This window comes from Mauremys mutica, chromosome 26 (genome assembly GCF_020497125.1).
Source record: "Mauremys mutica isolate MM-2020 ecotype Southern chromosome 26, ASM2049712v1, whole genome shotgun sequence".
Classification (NCBI taxonomy): Eukaryota; Metazoa; Chordata; order Testudines; family Geoemydidae; genus Mauremys; species Mauremys mutica.
Window position 1 is genome coordinate 2,218,448 of NC_059097.1, and position 15,328 is coordinate 2,233,775.

A 15,328-nucleotide genomic window follows, 5' to 3' on the forward strand; every position below is an offset into this window, starting at 1 on the left:
CATTCCAAATATACTTCTGAGTATTTGAAATTCTCATGCTTATATTCACTTACTCCTTTTTTCCACTACACCCTCAAAAGTTTCCAACCTGTTTTCCAATCACTCTGTCTGTTGCCTGCTCGCCTGGGCCCGATCCTTTTTTTTCTCGCTGAGCCGTCCCTTCCATTATGAATTGCACACCAAACTGTGACAAATTCCTGTTACTAATTTATCCCTCATGTCAGGTGATCAGACTGACAGAGCATACAATCAAATTTTAAAGCTTCATTAAAAATAATAAAACAACAATGGAGAGTATTGGGAATGCTCCCACCTCACACAGGAAAAACATGAATGTCCCAAGCCTTAAACCACTTTAATACTCACACATGTCTCACTGGGAAGTTAAGCTTTGCAAATATAATTCCAATTCTGTAACTTGTACTGCGTTTGGTTTGCCTCAGTTTCAATTTTCCACAAGTAGCTGGGGCTGAAAACAGTTTTCTTTGCACTTAGCATAGTCCGCACTGATACATGACCTTGAACACAAAACAACTTCTCCTATCTCTGGGTGAAGCCGAATTTCAAATTAACCCATTCCTAGACAAATTGCTCACACCGTGTCAGAGGCTTTTCTTTGGTGATTAAAAGCTCCTCTTAGATATATGATCTCATCTAGATTGAAGGTGCCTTCTAATGGGCATTGTTTAAATGAATTTTCACGCGTGTACAGATTTCAATCATTTAAATACCTGCAGGTTTTAGGACCATAATGTACGTACATGTAATATGCTGGGGTACCCTTAGGGGGTAAGGTGGAATATTTAGACAGTCCCTTACCCATTTTCCACTCACACAGGAGAGACTCACAAGGAAAGGGGAGGGAAGATGGGTTCACACACTCCTAGACCCAGGCAGCTTCCTCGCCGGACAATGCCTGGCCGAGTCAGCCCACCGTGGGTCGGATCTCCTAAAGATCCACTAGTTACCGGGCTAGCCTGGTAACAGCCACTCACACTGGTGTACACACACACACACACACCAAGGCCTCCTTTTCTTCCTTTTTCTTTTTTTTTTTTAACCCTTTTTTAACCTTTTTAAATTTTTTTTTTTGTTTATTTTTTTTTTAACCACGATGCATCTTTACCTGGTCCGGACCATTACCATGAGGCGGTATGACAACCCCTCTTGAGGCGGTAAAAACCCCTCAGCACCGGTGCATTCTAATGCATTACCTATGCATTACCTTATGCATTACCTTATGCATTACCTTATGCATTTACCTTGGCCAACTCAGCAGTTCCCAGTACTGCTATAAACTAACCTTATTGGGGCCTCTCCCCAATACCACTTTGCATCTGATCCTGCTGCACAGTCAATAAGTTCAGATGGCGTGAGCCCAACAGAGAGACAGACGTCCTCAGGGACAGTCCTCCTCCGATACCCCAATAGAGATTTCAAAAGGTCTCATACCTCTCATGTGGCGCCATGGGGTTCGAAGGGGAATGATCCGTAGTAGCCGTCTGTGGATCCGTGGGCGTTGCCATCCCGGACGAGCCCCCAAATTGTCGAAGAAAAACTTAGTTCTCGCTTTTTGTTTGGGTGCAGCAAAATTAAATACTTTATTATTTCTCCAGTAATTACCATGGAGGGAGAGAGTGCCATAGGACACAGGGTCCTGGACAGGTCTCTCCACTGGTAAACAATTACATCAAGCCTTTATACCTTCGTTACAGACAAGCTTAGACAATCATGGAGACAGTAAAAAGCAACAAATACATTTTGTTTATACATAAGCTTTTCTGCTATCTTACTAGAAAAAGCAAGACTGCACATTGCAAGGTCGTAATACTTTCACACAGTTCACTCTGTCTTACATTATCTTGCTTCTACAAATCTCACGTCATAAGGGTCACAGTATGGCCTGACTCTTGCTAACTAACATTCATTAAGATCTCTTCAAAACCTTGTTAATTATTTACTGGCTTCCACAGATGTGAAGGCTAAATTCATCCCCCTCCTCTCTCCTATTTGGGGGAAGAGTTTGGGGGAGTTCAGCTCCTGATTTTTATTTGACCTGTCTTCAGCACTTGTTTTGGTTTGATCTTCCCCTTTCCATCCCTGTTTGAGGTTTCTGTCTCTATCACAGCAGGTGATGCAATGGCATGTGAGAAAGAGGAGCAGAATTCTCAGCCTGAAAATGTTGAGCCAGTGGGTAAAAACAGAGCATTATCTCAAAGATGGAAAAGGAATGTGTCCAGGAGTCCTGAGCAGGGAAAATCCTGGGAGATTCAGCACACACCAGAAACAGAGCAAGGAAACCAGCCATGGGAGAAAGTGGATAAATTTATTTCCTCTCGGGGAACACAGAAGGTCCTCATGGAAACCATAACACAGCAGGATATCATCAGGCAAAAGAGAAAAAATACATGCAGTGAGTGTGGAAAAACCTTCTCTCACAGCTCAGCCCTTTCTGTACATCAGAGAATCCACACAGGGGACAGGCCCTATGAATGCACTGAGTGTGGGAAAACCTTCACTCGCAGTTCGCACCTTATTAGGCATCAAACAATCCACGAGGAGAGAGGCCCTATGAATGCCGTGAGTGTGGGAAATGCTTCACTAGCAGCTCAAACCTTTCTAAACATCAGAGAATCCACACGGGGGAGAGGCCCTATAAATGCTGTGAGTGTGGAAAATGCTTCACTAAGAGTTCAGCCCTTTCTGAACATCAGAAAATCCACACAGGGGAGAGGCCCTATGAATGCGGTGAATGTGGGAAAATCTTCAATCGCAGCTCAACCCATGTTAGCCATCAGAGAATCTGCAAGGGAGATAAATATTGTAAAAATCTCTAGGGCTATCAAGACTTCCTTTTCTTTAATACTTTTCCTGATTCCCACATAGTAACTTTTAAAGCTCTTTGAACTGTGTGCAGCACCGTTATCCCTCAGCTTGTCCAGATGAGTGGCCCATTTTTGCCTTTTGCAGTTCGCCCTCTTTTGAGATGCACCTATTTCTCCTTTCTATTGTCCCACAAGTAACTGGAGTGTGCCCTTGCTATGAGGAACCAGGGAGCATCACATTTATACCATTCCTCCTATTGCAAAGTTATTGTTAGAGTCGCCAGTGATACAGATTGTATCCTTGCCAGTTGTTCTCACGTTGCTCTGGGTTGTGCTGAAGAGCAGTTAAGTTGGGAATTTTTCAAATTATATGTAAATGAAGAGGAGCAGGGGCAGGAAAAAAGTATAATTTCAGCTTCTATGACACTGGAAGGAGATGGAATTTTTGTCGAATTTATCCTTTGTAGGCGCTAAAGATGTGTATAAAATGAAACCAGTGTTGAAAATGTAATAGCTTCAGAAAAATAGCCATGTTTGAATAGAATCTCCAGCTCTGGTAACTGACGAAGATTCTGGTTCCAGGCCTGTGTCCAGTCCCTTCCCTGGACCTGTGCCACCGAATTAAAGAAAAGCTGGGCATGTTTCAGGAAGCCATTCCTCATTAACACTGCTGAGATTTTAAGAGGTTTTGTAAAGGATTCTACTTCAGAGAACTGTAACTTTACCCTATCCAAGACCAAGGATTTGGAAAGAGCTGAGGTTGAAAGAGTCCACACCCAGTTCTTGGTTTCCACCCCAGTAAAGGAAGCTATGGTGACCCAAGGAAAATGGTTTGTACAACTCCACTTGCTAGTTCAGTGTCACTGATTACACTTCCAAACTATGCCAGGGTTAGATTGAGAACAGTCGTCCTTCACTGTTTGGATGCAAAGAGAGAGTGCTTCATAGGACAGTCCTTCCCTGTGGATCCCAAACTGGCTGCCTGGTTGGGTAACAAGGACTTTCAGGCTGTAGAAATTATGGTAACCAATGAGGCAACAAATGTGTCAGCCTCCAATTTCAGACTTCCAGAAACACGCATGTTGAGTCCTGATTCTATGGTTTTGTGTCTGACGCTGTGGCTACACAATTAAGCTGATGTTGGCACAGCTGCACCAATGTAGCTGCGCTGCTGTAGCACTGCTATAACAGATGCTCCAAGCCAGTGGGAGAGATTTCTCCCATCAGACTTGATTAGTCCAGCCCCTGCAAGCGGCGGTGGCTGTGTTGGCAGGAGAAGCTCTCCCGCTCATGTAGCACTATCTACACAGAGGGTTAGGTCTGTGTAACTACGTTGCTCAGCTGTGTGGATTTTTCACACCCCTAAGCAATATAGTTATCCCGATAAATGTCTTTAGTGTAGACCAGACCTTAGTTTTCTCTTGTGTTTTATGCATTTACATTACTTCTCTACCTCCTCCTACTTTGAAAGATTAAAAAGTGTGAAAAGAGAGGTATTTTTCTCCATAATGCAAACATTCCGACATAGAAGACCCCTTCTACCAACACATATGCCAGAAGATCCTGAGATATATGAACTCACAGAAGTGGTTGGGACCTACGTTGGGACAAACCACAATAAGAACAAGGGTTCAGTTATTGGCAATGGCAATTAAAAGCAAACTAACATATATGACAAGAATTTGTGATCTTTGAATATGTTATTGTTACCAATTAAAATGAAATAATAGGTGAAGTTATTGGTTAAAGAGTAAGAGACTGTGTGATAATGTGAATTATTTTGGAAAACTGAAAGTTGTCTTGGTTTTGTGTTTTGTTAGTTGTACAGGAAATGATGGCTAATCTTGAAAAGTTAATTAGATTTAATTTACCCTGGTTCCTCAACTGTTGCTACAGCTCTAGTACCCATCAATCCAAAGACTGAGATAAAGGGAGAGTTCCAACCATTGTCCTTTTAGTATCTTATTGTTCCTCTCTCTGTTTTTTGTGCTGGCCTTTCTATTCTATCATTTTCTGCCTTTGTTTAGTGGTAACAGTTGGTTTCCATCACTCATGTTTGTTTGTTTAAATCTCTATCCGTTGTTAAATAAATTTGTTGCTTGTTCGATAACTGTACTCAGGTGCTGTGTGAGATACAGTAGCAATGGTCCACAGTAAAACTAGTAACCTGGGATACTTTGGGAAGAGAGGATCTGGGATTTCACCGGGTATCTGGTGATCCAGGCTGGACCCCAGAGGGGGACACATTGAAGGAACTCAAGGGTTAAGGTGACTGCTGTAGCTCAGAGGAGGGTCCTTGAGTTCCAGCAGGCTGCGTGAGTTTGGTCACTAACATCCAAATGGAAAACTCCCTCTTCCTAGTGGCATCTGGCAACAAGGAGACTCACAGCCCTCAGCACCCTGAGAAGGGTCATAATGTGTCTCTATGTTGATCCACCTGTCAAATTCACACAGGGAAAGCTCCCTATAGCATAAAACTCTGCCCTATGAAATCATGGAACATGTGCTCTTTGCTCTGTGGGTACGTCTAGACTACCCACCGTATCAGCGGGTAGCGATCAATTTCTCAGGGATCGATATATCGCATCTCATCTAGATGTGATATATCGATCCCTGAAAGTGCTCTCGTCGACTCCGGAACTCCACTAGCGTGAACGGCAGTAGCGGAGTCGTCAGGGGGAGCCGCAAACGTCGATCCCGCGCCATGAGGCCAAGAGGTAAATTGATCTAAGATACTTCAACTTTAGCTACGCTATTCACGTAGCTGAAGTTGTGTATCTTAGATCGATTTCCCCCCCACCCCCAGTGTAGACCAGCCCTGTGAAAGCATGTAAAGAATCCAAGCGCTGGAGGACAGGGTTTGGGTCCAGAGCTACCTAGACAAATTGGAGGATTGGGCCAAAAGAAATCTGAGGAGGTTCAACAAGGAGAAGTGCAGAGTCTTGCACTTAGGACGGAAGAATCCCAGGCACTGCCACAGACTGGGGACTGACGGAGTGAGGGGGGATTTGATAGCAGCCTTCAAGTACCTGAAAGAGCAGCAGTGTGGGCTTTCTCCTGGCCACTTTTGCTGGGCTGGGCAGGCAACCTGGAGGCCTTTCTAGAAGAGAATTGGGAACTGAGTTAGAAAAACCAATGTGAAAACCAGAACCTCAGGTTTAGTTTCATTTATTTATAATATTAAATCTTCAATTCTAGTATCACAGTCAATACAATTGCTTCAGCCTTATAGTTGCCCAAAGGGAAACTTAACGTCTCTCCAAGGGGAGTGGAGAGAAAACACTTTTCAGAGTCCAAGAGCGACAAGGCGGGTGAGGGTAAGAGCTTGCAGAGGACCAACCTCTGTTGGTGAAAGAGACAAGCTGTGGAGCTAACCCCACACACTTCTTCAGTTCTGTGTAGCCTGGAAGGTCGTCTCTTCCATAACCAGCAGTTAGAACATAAGAACAGCCACACTGAGTCAGACCAGTTCATCTAGCCCACACTCCCGAAAGTGGCCAATGCCTGGCGCCCCAGAGTACCCCTGGGACCAACATGGATACACCACCACCACAAACAAGGTTAAAAGTCAATGCACATGGGAGAAGGATCTTGTGTTTCATTCCTTATGTCCTAGTCCCATCATGTGGCCATTTCCTTTTCTTCCTTTCTGTTAAAAGCTTTGGTGTTTTGCACAGAAATATTATTTCCCCAGGAGAAACCCAGGTGTGGGGGCTGCATTCCTGTGCCAAACAGTCACTGGAAGGGGGCGAGGCATCCATCACTGTCAAAAGATCATCTCCCTCCTGCAGGTCACTGGCAGCCTGAATTTGTTCCTTATCCTCCCAGAGTCTGGGGGCTGGAATCAGCACTACCCAGCCCCTCCGTATGTAGCAGGAACAAACACAAACCTGGTCTTTAAAACAAGCTGTCCCCTTCCTTCTCAGGGAAGATTTTTCTGTGATTGAAGTTGAGCTTCAGTTCCCCTCTCCTAGGGGCGGGGCAGGTGTGGGGCCAGCTCCCAATGAGCTCTGTTTTCACCTTTGCCCCCTTTCAGTCACTCTGGGATGGTAACTCTGCTACCAGCTGTCAGGCAGCTTCCAGCCCATCCACCCTGCTCATTACTTCCATGGTCATGTGTCACCCCCTTTGCCAGCGCACAGAGCCTGCAGGAAAGCTACTCCTGCCAGATGCATTGGTGGTATAGTGGTGTGCGTAGGTGGTTTCCAAGCAGTTGATTTGGGTTTGATTCCCAGCCAATGCAATAATGGCTTTTCTCTTCTGTTGTTTCCTCATCTGGAAGTGGTTTAATTTCAGTCACAATGTGTTACAATTTCATTATTAATAGAATGAGACAATAAATGTGTCAAAGTCCAGCAGGTCATACAGGATGGAGGCACACAAGGGGCTGGAATGTGTCATCTGAGAAAGACAGAACACATGGAAACCTGCATCTCCCATCCCCTGGCCTTGCGTGTTATGATTCCAGCTGCGTGAGCTGTTTGTAGGATGTTCCGGCACGATGGGGAAATGAAGTTTTGAGTCAGTTTTTGCTCCTGCAGATTCCTTTGCTGTTACAATTATAATGACATGAACAAAAGGGAGGCACAATAAACATAACCCCCAAATTGCAATACAGGTGGGGAAAGAGACGATCACGGTTAAGCCAAACATGTCAAAATAAAAATTAATACAAAAAAGGGGAGGGGGGAAGAGATCAGATATGTGGAGATCCCCTTGATATTTCAACGCACATTGTTAGAATCAAAGTTCAGACTTGACACTGGAAAACCTGCAGCTACCCAGCTCTGTGAACACCTGTGATGAGCAAGATGGAGTTGGGACACCTGTTCTGCTTCAATCATTTATTGTCTCTCCTTCTTCGCCCCCCAATTCCTCATCTCCAATGTCTCTGCCTTTCTCCTCTTGCTCCCGCTCCCCTGCCCTTTCCAGGAACTCACACTCTACAGCATTTAGGACAAGCCAGAGCTCCCATGTTCTGCACATGAGCCTGTGTCAGAGGACGTGTGACCCCGGTCAGAACCAGTCACCAGACCAATATGACCCTTTATGGGCGACTTCTCTGCCTGCTCTGCAATTTACACACACCCCCACTGAAGGGGGTGGGGGTACAGCTCTGACTGAGAGGCCTCACAGGAGAAACTTCAGCCCAAAGACAAATTTGTGTGAAATGTTGAGAAGTGAAGAGCCCCCTTCCCCTCCCCCAAATCCCCAGAACTCTAGTGTCACCCCCATGGCACCAGCACAGGGAACCCAGTGAGATGGTGTGACGGAGCGATTCTGGCAGGACCCAACTGAGAGTGCCAAATCAGGACCAATTGCTCAAACAGGGCAGTCACAGCCCTAGGCTGGGGTTTTTCCACCTCTAAGGCAAACCAAACCAGCCAGACAAAAGGGACTTTGGTCTCACCCCACTGGCTAACCACAAGTCACACAAGCAATTCCCTTAGACACTCCAGTCTCCCAGTATCACCACCAGTGCACTCGTCCTGGGGATAAATGGTTATGAAAACCAACACCCCAATAAAAGGAAAAGGTTCTCTCGATCCCAAAGGACCAAGCCCCAGACCCAGGTCAATATACACATCAGATCTTACCCACAAATCACGCTGTTGCCAATCCTTTAGAATCTAAAATCTAAAGGTTTATTTACAAAGGGAAAAAGGTAGAGATGAGAGGTAGAATTGGTTAAATGGAATCGATTACATACAGCAATGGCAAAGTTCTTAGTTCAGGCTTGCAGCAGCGATGGCATAAACTGCAGGTTCAAAACAAGTCTCTGGAACATCCCCCGCTGGGATGGGTCCTCAGCCCCTTGTGTAGAGCTTCAGTTTGTAGCAAAGTCCCTCCAGAGTTAAGAAGCAGGATTGAAGACAAGATGGAGATGCATCAGCCTTATATAGGCTTTTCCAGGTGTAAGAATCTCTTTGTTCTTACTGTGGAAAATCCCAGCAAAATGGAGTCTGCAGTCACATGGACAAGTCTCTGCATACCTTGCTGATTCACAAGGCGTGTCTGCCTTCTCTCCATGGATCAATTGTGTAGCTGATGGTCCTTAATGGGCCATCAAGCAGTTTAAGCAGAGCTAACACCAGCTTGTCTGGGATGCTTCCCCCAGAAGCACAGCACCAACTTGAAATACAGACAGCATAGAGCCAACATTCATAACTTCAACTAAAAATGATACAGACATACAGACAGCATAATTATAACCAGCAACCCATAACCTGGTCTTAGACACCTTATATGACCCCCTTTACTTAAGATTTGGTGCCACTACAGGACCTTGGTTGCAACCCATGTTCTATATGGTCCCAATTTAGATCAATAACGTCACAGATGGGGTTACAGAATACAAGGGGGGAGGCAGCAGGGAGAGAGGTGACAGGGAATCTTTTTCCTTCTCTCGTCACTTTCTGTTCTTCTCTTTCCTTCCAGGAACTGCAGTCACAGCAGGGAGGGGTTTGTCTCCGTGTCTGTCACGGAGGTGGTGGAAGTGACGGATTCTGTGACTTCCTGCAACCTCCATGACTTCTGCAGTGGCCACAGTGGCTGACTCCAGGGCCACTCAATCAACTGGCTCCAGGGACCACCCAAACAGCGGCCAATGCGGCTGGCCCTGGGGAACACTTGACCAGTGGTTCTGAGAGCAGCAGGAGCAGCCGCAGCTCGGTGGCCCCCGGCAGCACTTCTGGGGTGGCCGGAGCAGCAGCTGGTCCCCTGGGGCTCCCCTCTGTGTGGCAGCAGCTGGAGTGGCAGCGACTCTCAGGGCTTCTCCCCTGGTAGCTGGTGCTCATTAGCCATCAATTAAATCAACACGCTTCCCCCTTGAAGTGGATTTAGCCCGGGACCCTCAGAGTCAGCAGCTGTTACGCCCCCACTGAGCTCTCTGGTCAGGTGTCCTAGTGCCAGGAGCCTCCAATTTAGATCCTAAAATAGCGGTTTTGCACCAGGGGCGACTGAAATTTTGGACCAGACATTGTAGCTCCACTGTTATTTTACTGAATTGCTTCAAAACAGCAAGTGTAGAAAGTCTCCTAACTGCCAGGCTCTCTGCCATGGAAACAGCTGCCCCTGCTCTGCAGGAGTCTGTGCGTTCCACCCAGCAATGTACACACCTGCTCCGCACTGAAGGGGGGTCAGACAGTGACGGTAATGCAAATCTTCAGACTATTAACCCAGGTCCCTTCCTTTCTTTAACCCAGGACGTGCCAGTCACCTGTTAGCCATGGTGTTATCTTCACCTTCAAATACCTCTCAGGACATTGAACAGAGGAAGTGAAACCCCCTCCCCCGAACGGCTCCCTGTTGAGGCGTTGTACCGGACCTGCCCCTGGAGACTGTCTGGTTTTATACTCTTAGAGCTTTTTCTCTTCAAACCCCTTATCCCAATCTCTGGGCCAACCTCCGCATTTCAGAGTTTAGAATTTACTCTCATCACCCTCCTATGGCACTTTCCATGTGACTGAGACAAAGCAAGTGGGGGAAGCTCCGTGGCTAATGAAAACCAACGCTCTGGGTGAGGCCTGAACTCACACCCACAGCTGTATTTCCCCCTGCATGAGCCACTATAGGTGCTTCTTAGACAAACTTGGGCTGTCGGTGGTTATGTGTGTCTGTGCTTCACCACTTTGGCTGCTCTGTGAAAAGCTGATGGTTCAAACAGAAGCTGGTGGGTTTTTGTTTTGTTTTAAGCAATTAGAGTCTAGTACATTTTAACAGGCAGAAAATGTCCTATTCTGGTCTAGCCCCATTTGACTCCTTCTGTCCATCTTCTTCCTTCGCCCTCAGTGTCTTTCCTTCCCCATTGGGGACATGCAGAGATGAACCCCAGTCAGTCTGTGTCACAGAGAGTCAATCTCCTAAGGAATGTGGGTGAAGGATTCCAGCTGAATTAACGCCGTTCACCTGGGTTAGAAACATTTGTTTCTTTCGAGCACATAGTGGGAAATGGGACATTAATTCAGACCCAGGAGGCAAGGCAGAGAGGCTTCATGCTCTTGATCTCCATGAAGGGAGAGAGGATCCCCAGGAAGGAACAGAGCTTCCTTTAGATTCAAGCTGGGTCTCCTGGAAGTTGGAAAAGACCCTTGGTCACTGAGGATCTCATGGGATCGTGCTGCTCCAGAGGCTCGAGAGTCTTGGGTGCGGGGAGGGTGTCACTGCACAGTCTGAAATGGAAGGGAGGACCCTGGAAGGGAGGGGGAGGAACAGAAAATGGAGAGGAATGAAACAGAATAAACGCCTCTTCTGTCTCCCATCCCCAACCCAGCAAAAACTGTTATCAGTGGGGAAACTCCCCATGATGAATGGCAGAGACCACAGAGACATTTGCCTCATGCTGAGAAGTAATGTGACCAATCACCAAGTGTGAAAAATCAGAGACTTTCACCAGATGTGTTGGTGGTATAGTGGTGAGCATAGCTGCCTTCCAAGCAGTTGACGTGGGTTCAATTCCCAGCCAATGCAATGATGTGATTATTCCTCCACTGGGAATTGGTTTAATTTCAGTCACATTGTTTCAGTTTATCAATGGAATGAAAGAATCAGTGTCCCAAATCCCAACAGGTCATTAAACACCCAGTGGAGGAAGAAAGGGGTGGGACTACATAATGAGCAGTTGGAGTCATCCTGGTATTACAACGCTTGGTTCATTTTTTTTTAATTTCCTTTACTTCCCTCTCCCTTTTAGACTCAGAGCCTTTAAGGTCAGAAGGGACCAGTGTGATCATCTAGTCTGACCTGCTGCACCTTGCAGGCCAAAAGACCCCACCCACCCACTCCTGGAATAGACCCGGGAGGGGAGGCAGCTCCGTGCTCTGTCCCTGCCCCAGGCAGCACAAGGAGGCCCTCTGCTCCCCTCCCCAATGGGTGTGCAGAGATGTGCCAGCAGCACTGAGGTGGCTCCATGCCCACTCTGCCTCTGTCCCTCCGTGCCGCTCCCAGAAGTGGCTGGCATGTCCCAGCATCCCCTGGGGTGGGGGGAGTGTCTGTAGCCAATGGGAGCTCTGGGGGCAGCACCTGCAGACAGCAGCACATGGAGATCCCCTGGCCCCACTCATCTAGGAGCTGCTGCCAGAGGGTTGTGTGTACCGGTCACTTTGGGAGCTGCACCACCCCTCCTGCACCCCACCCCCACCCCCAGCGCAGAGCCCACACCCAAATTTCCTCCCAGAGCTTTGCTTGTCGTCCTTTCACCAGAACCATCCTTCTTCTCCTGGGCTGCAAGTAGCCACCCCTGGGAAGCCAAGAGGCAGGCACAGGATTCTGCCAGGTAAGTGTCCCCCAGTGCCGCGATGGACAGTGCGATGAAGGTAAGTCTTCCTGAGGCACAATGAACTGCAATGCAGCGAACCACTGGCTAGGTGGTCGGGGCGAAGGGCATTCACTGGAGGTACAAGCTTGTGAGTGACTCCTGAGCACAGGGCCCCTTCCCCTTTTAAGGACCTGCTCCTCATGGCCTGTGACTAGAGATGACTTGGCTGCATCTGGTGGGTCACACTCCACCTTGGGCAATGTCCATGCTCTGGGTGTGTGAGTGCTGCCTAATGAGAGTCCCAGACACCTTGTCTATCTAGGAGCTCTTCTGATCTTCAACCAGCCCCTTCATCCCACAAGCATTGCAGGAGGAAGCAGGAGGGGGAGGGGGGAAGCCACTTCACAGGCATTCAGAGAGGAAGAGGAGACAAAAATGGGAATGGGGGAAGTATAACAGACCTATTGAGCATAGAAATCACTGCTGCTCCTACAACAGCAGGGACAGGCCACTCGGAGTTGGGAAAAATTAAGCCATTATGTTTCTGCCTGGTTTTGAACCAGGGACCTTTTGTATGTTAGGCAAATGTGATAACCACTACACTACAGAAACTCTGGTGCAGGGCTCTGCCCTTCCCTTCATAAGAACAGAACAATGGCCAGACCAAAGGTCCATCCAACCCCATATCCTATCTGCCAACAGTGGCCAATGCCAGGTGCCCCAGAGGGACTGAACCTAACAGGCAATGATCAAGTGATCTCTCTCCTGCCATCCAGCTCCACTCTCTGACAAACAGAGGCTAGTGATACCATTCCTTACCCAGGCTGCCTAATAGCCATTAATGGACTTCACCTCCATGAATTTATCTGCAAAAATAATGAGGAGTACTTGTGGCACCTTAGAGACTAACAAACTTATTTGAGCATAAGCTTTCGTGGGCTAAAATCCACTTAATCAGATGCATACAGTGGAAAATACAGCAGGAAGCTATATATATACACAGAGAACATGAAAAAATGGGTGTTGCCATCCGCACTATAATGAGAGTGAGCAGTTAAGGTCAGCTATTATCAGCAGGAGAAAAAAACCTGTAGTGACAATCAGGATGGCCCATTTCCCACAGTTGACAAGAAGGTGTGAGTAACAGTAGGGGGACAAATAAACATGGGGAAATAGTTTTACTTTGTGTAATGACCCACCCACTCCCAGTCTTTATTCAAGCCTAATTTAATGGTGTCCAGTTTGCAAATTAATTCCAATTCAGCATCTCTCGTGGGAGTCTGTTGTTGAAGGTTTTTTGTTGTAATATTACGACTTTTAGGTCTGTAATCAAGTGACCAGGGAGATTGAAGTGTTCTCTGGCTGTGTTTGAATGTTATAATTCTTGATGTCTGATTTGTGTCCATTTATTCTTTTATGTAGAGACTCTCTGGTTTGGCCAATGTACATGGCAGAGAGGCATTGCTGGCACATGATGGCACATATCACATTGGTAGATGTGCAGGTGAATGAGCCCCTGATGGCATGGCTGATGTGATTAGGTCCTATGATGGTGTCCCCTGAACAGATATGGGGAGAGAGTTGGCAATGGGCTTTGTTGCAAGGATAGGTTCCTGGGTTAGTGTTTTTGTTCTGTGGTTGCTGGAAAGTATTTGCTTCAGGTTGGGGGGCTGTCAGTAAGCAAGGACTGACCTGTCTCCCAAGATCTGTGAGCGTGAGGGATTGTCCTTCAGGATGGGTTGTAGATCCTTGATGATGCACTGGAGAGGTTTTAGTTGGGGGCTGAAGGTGACGGCTAGTGGGGTTCTGTTACTTTCTTTGTTGGGCCTGTCCTGTAGTAGGTGACTTCTGGGTACTCTTCTGGCTTTGTCAATCTGCTTCTTCACTTCAGCAGGTGGGTACTGTAGTTGTAAGAATGCTTGATAGAGATCTTGTAGGTGTTTGCCTCTGTCTGAGGGGTTGGAGCAAATGCGGTTGTATCTTAGAGCTTGGCTGTAGACAATGGATTGTGTGATGTGGTCTGGGTGAAAGCTGGAGACATGTAGGTAAGTATAGCGTTCAGTATGTTTCCGGTATAGGGTGGTGTTTATGTGACCATCGATTAGCACAGTAGTGTCCAGGAAGTGGATCTCTTGTGTGGATTGGTCCAGGCAGAGGTTGTAGGTGGGATGGAAATTGTTGAAATCATGGTGGAATTCCTCAAGGGTTTTCTTTTCCATGGGACCAGATGATGAAGATGTCATCAGTGTAGCACAAGTAGAGTAGGGGCATTAGGGGACGAGAGCTGAGGAAGCGTTGTTCTAAGTCAGCCATAAAAATGTTGGCATACCGTGGGGCCATGTGAGTACCCATAGCAGTACCGCTGACTTGAAGGTACACATTGTCCCCAAATGTGAAATAGTTATGGGTGAGGACAAAGTCACAAAGTTCAGCTGTGACATTATCGGGGATACTGTTCCTGACGGCTTGTAGTCCATCTTTGTGTGGAATGATGATGGAGCGTCTACATAGCCAGACAATCCTGCTGTCAGGGTGCCAATGCCTGAGATGATGGGGCATCCAGGATTTCCAGGTTTATGGATCTTGGGTAGCAGATACAATAACCCTGGTTGGGGTTCTAGGCTGTCTTATTGCCAAGAGACGGAGAAACTCGGCCAGCCGCAGGGGGTGCATAACACCACCCTAGTGTGGGGGTGACAATGCCTCTGGGATCCTGACACCCCTATTGGTTCCACTGCTGGTTGTTTTCCTTTTCCGGTGGGACTTTGGGCAAGTTGCTCCCCCCTCTAGGGCTCCGTCCCCAGCAGGCAAATGGGGATTTCGTACCTTCCCGCTATTGGAAAGTGCTGGGAGAATCCCCCAGCCAAAGCTGCTCTGACAGCGCTAAGCAGCATCTGACCATTCAAGGTCGGAGCGCACTGCCCAGGAGGAGGATTGTTTGGCTCTGGGGTTTCACTTCAGCCCAGTCTAGAGAGAGGGGCCCAGCCATGGGGTTTGGCTCAAGAAGACCAAGTCCCCAATTCGTTAAGGGCGTTTTGAATTCCAATCCTGAGCTCCAAAGTGCTTGGTGTCAGTTGCAGGTTTTAGAAGCATGATCTCCACTCCATTTTCCAAATCATTCATGAAACTATTGAATAGTACTGGACCCCGGACTGATCCCTGCCGGACCCACGAGGTGCCCCCTCTCTGTTGGGCAGCCATGGAGAAGGGCCCTTGGAGTCTGGGCTTTCAACCAGCTCTGCACCCA

The 15,328-nt window shown here is 47.3% G+C and overlaps 2 non-coding genes across 2 annotated transcripts; one reads left to right on the forward strand and one right to left on the reverse strand.

Moving 5' to 3' along the window:
- Window positions 1-11,222: 11,222 nt before the first annotated feature.
- TRNAG-UCC lies at window positions 11,223-11,294 on the forward strand. The gene has a single exon. It is a non-coding gene; the product is annotated as a tRNA-Gly (tRNA).
- Window positions 11,295-12,620: 1,326 nt separating this feature from the next.
- Window positions 12,621-12,693, reverse strand: TRNAV-AAC. Its single transcript has one exon. It is a non-coding gene; the product is annotated as a tRNA-Val (tRNA).
- Between the last annotated feature and the right edge of the window lie 2,635 nt (window positions 12,694-15,328).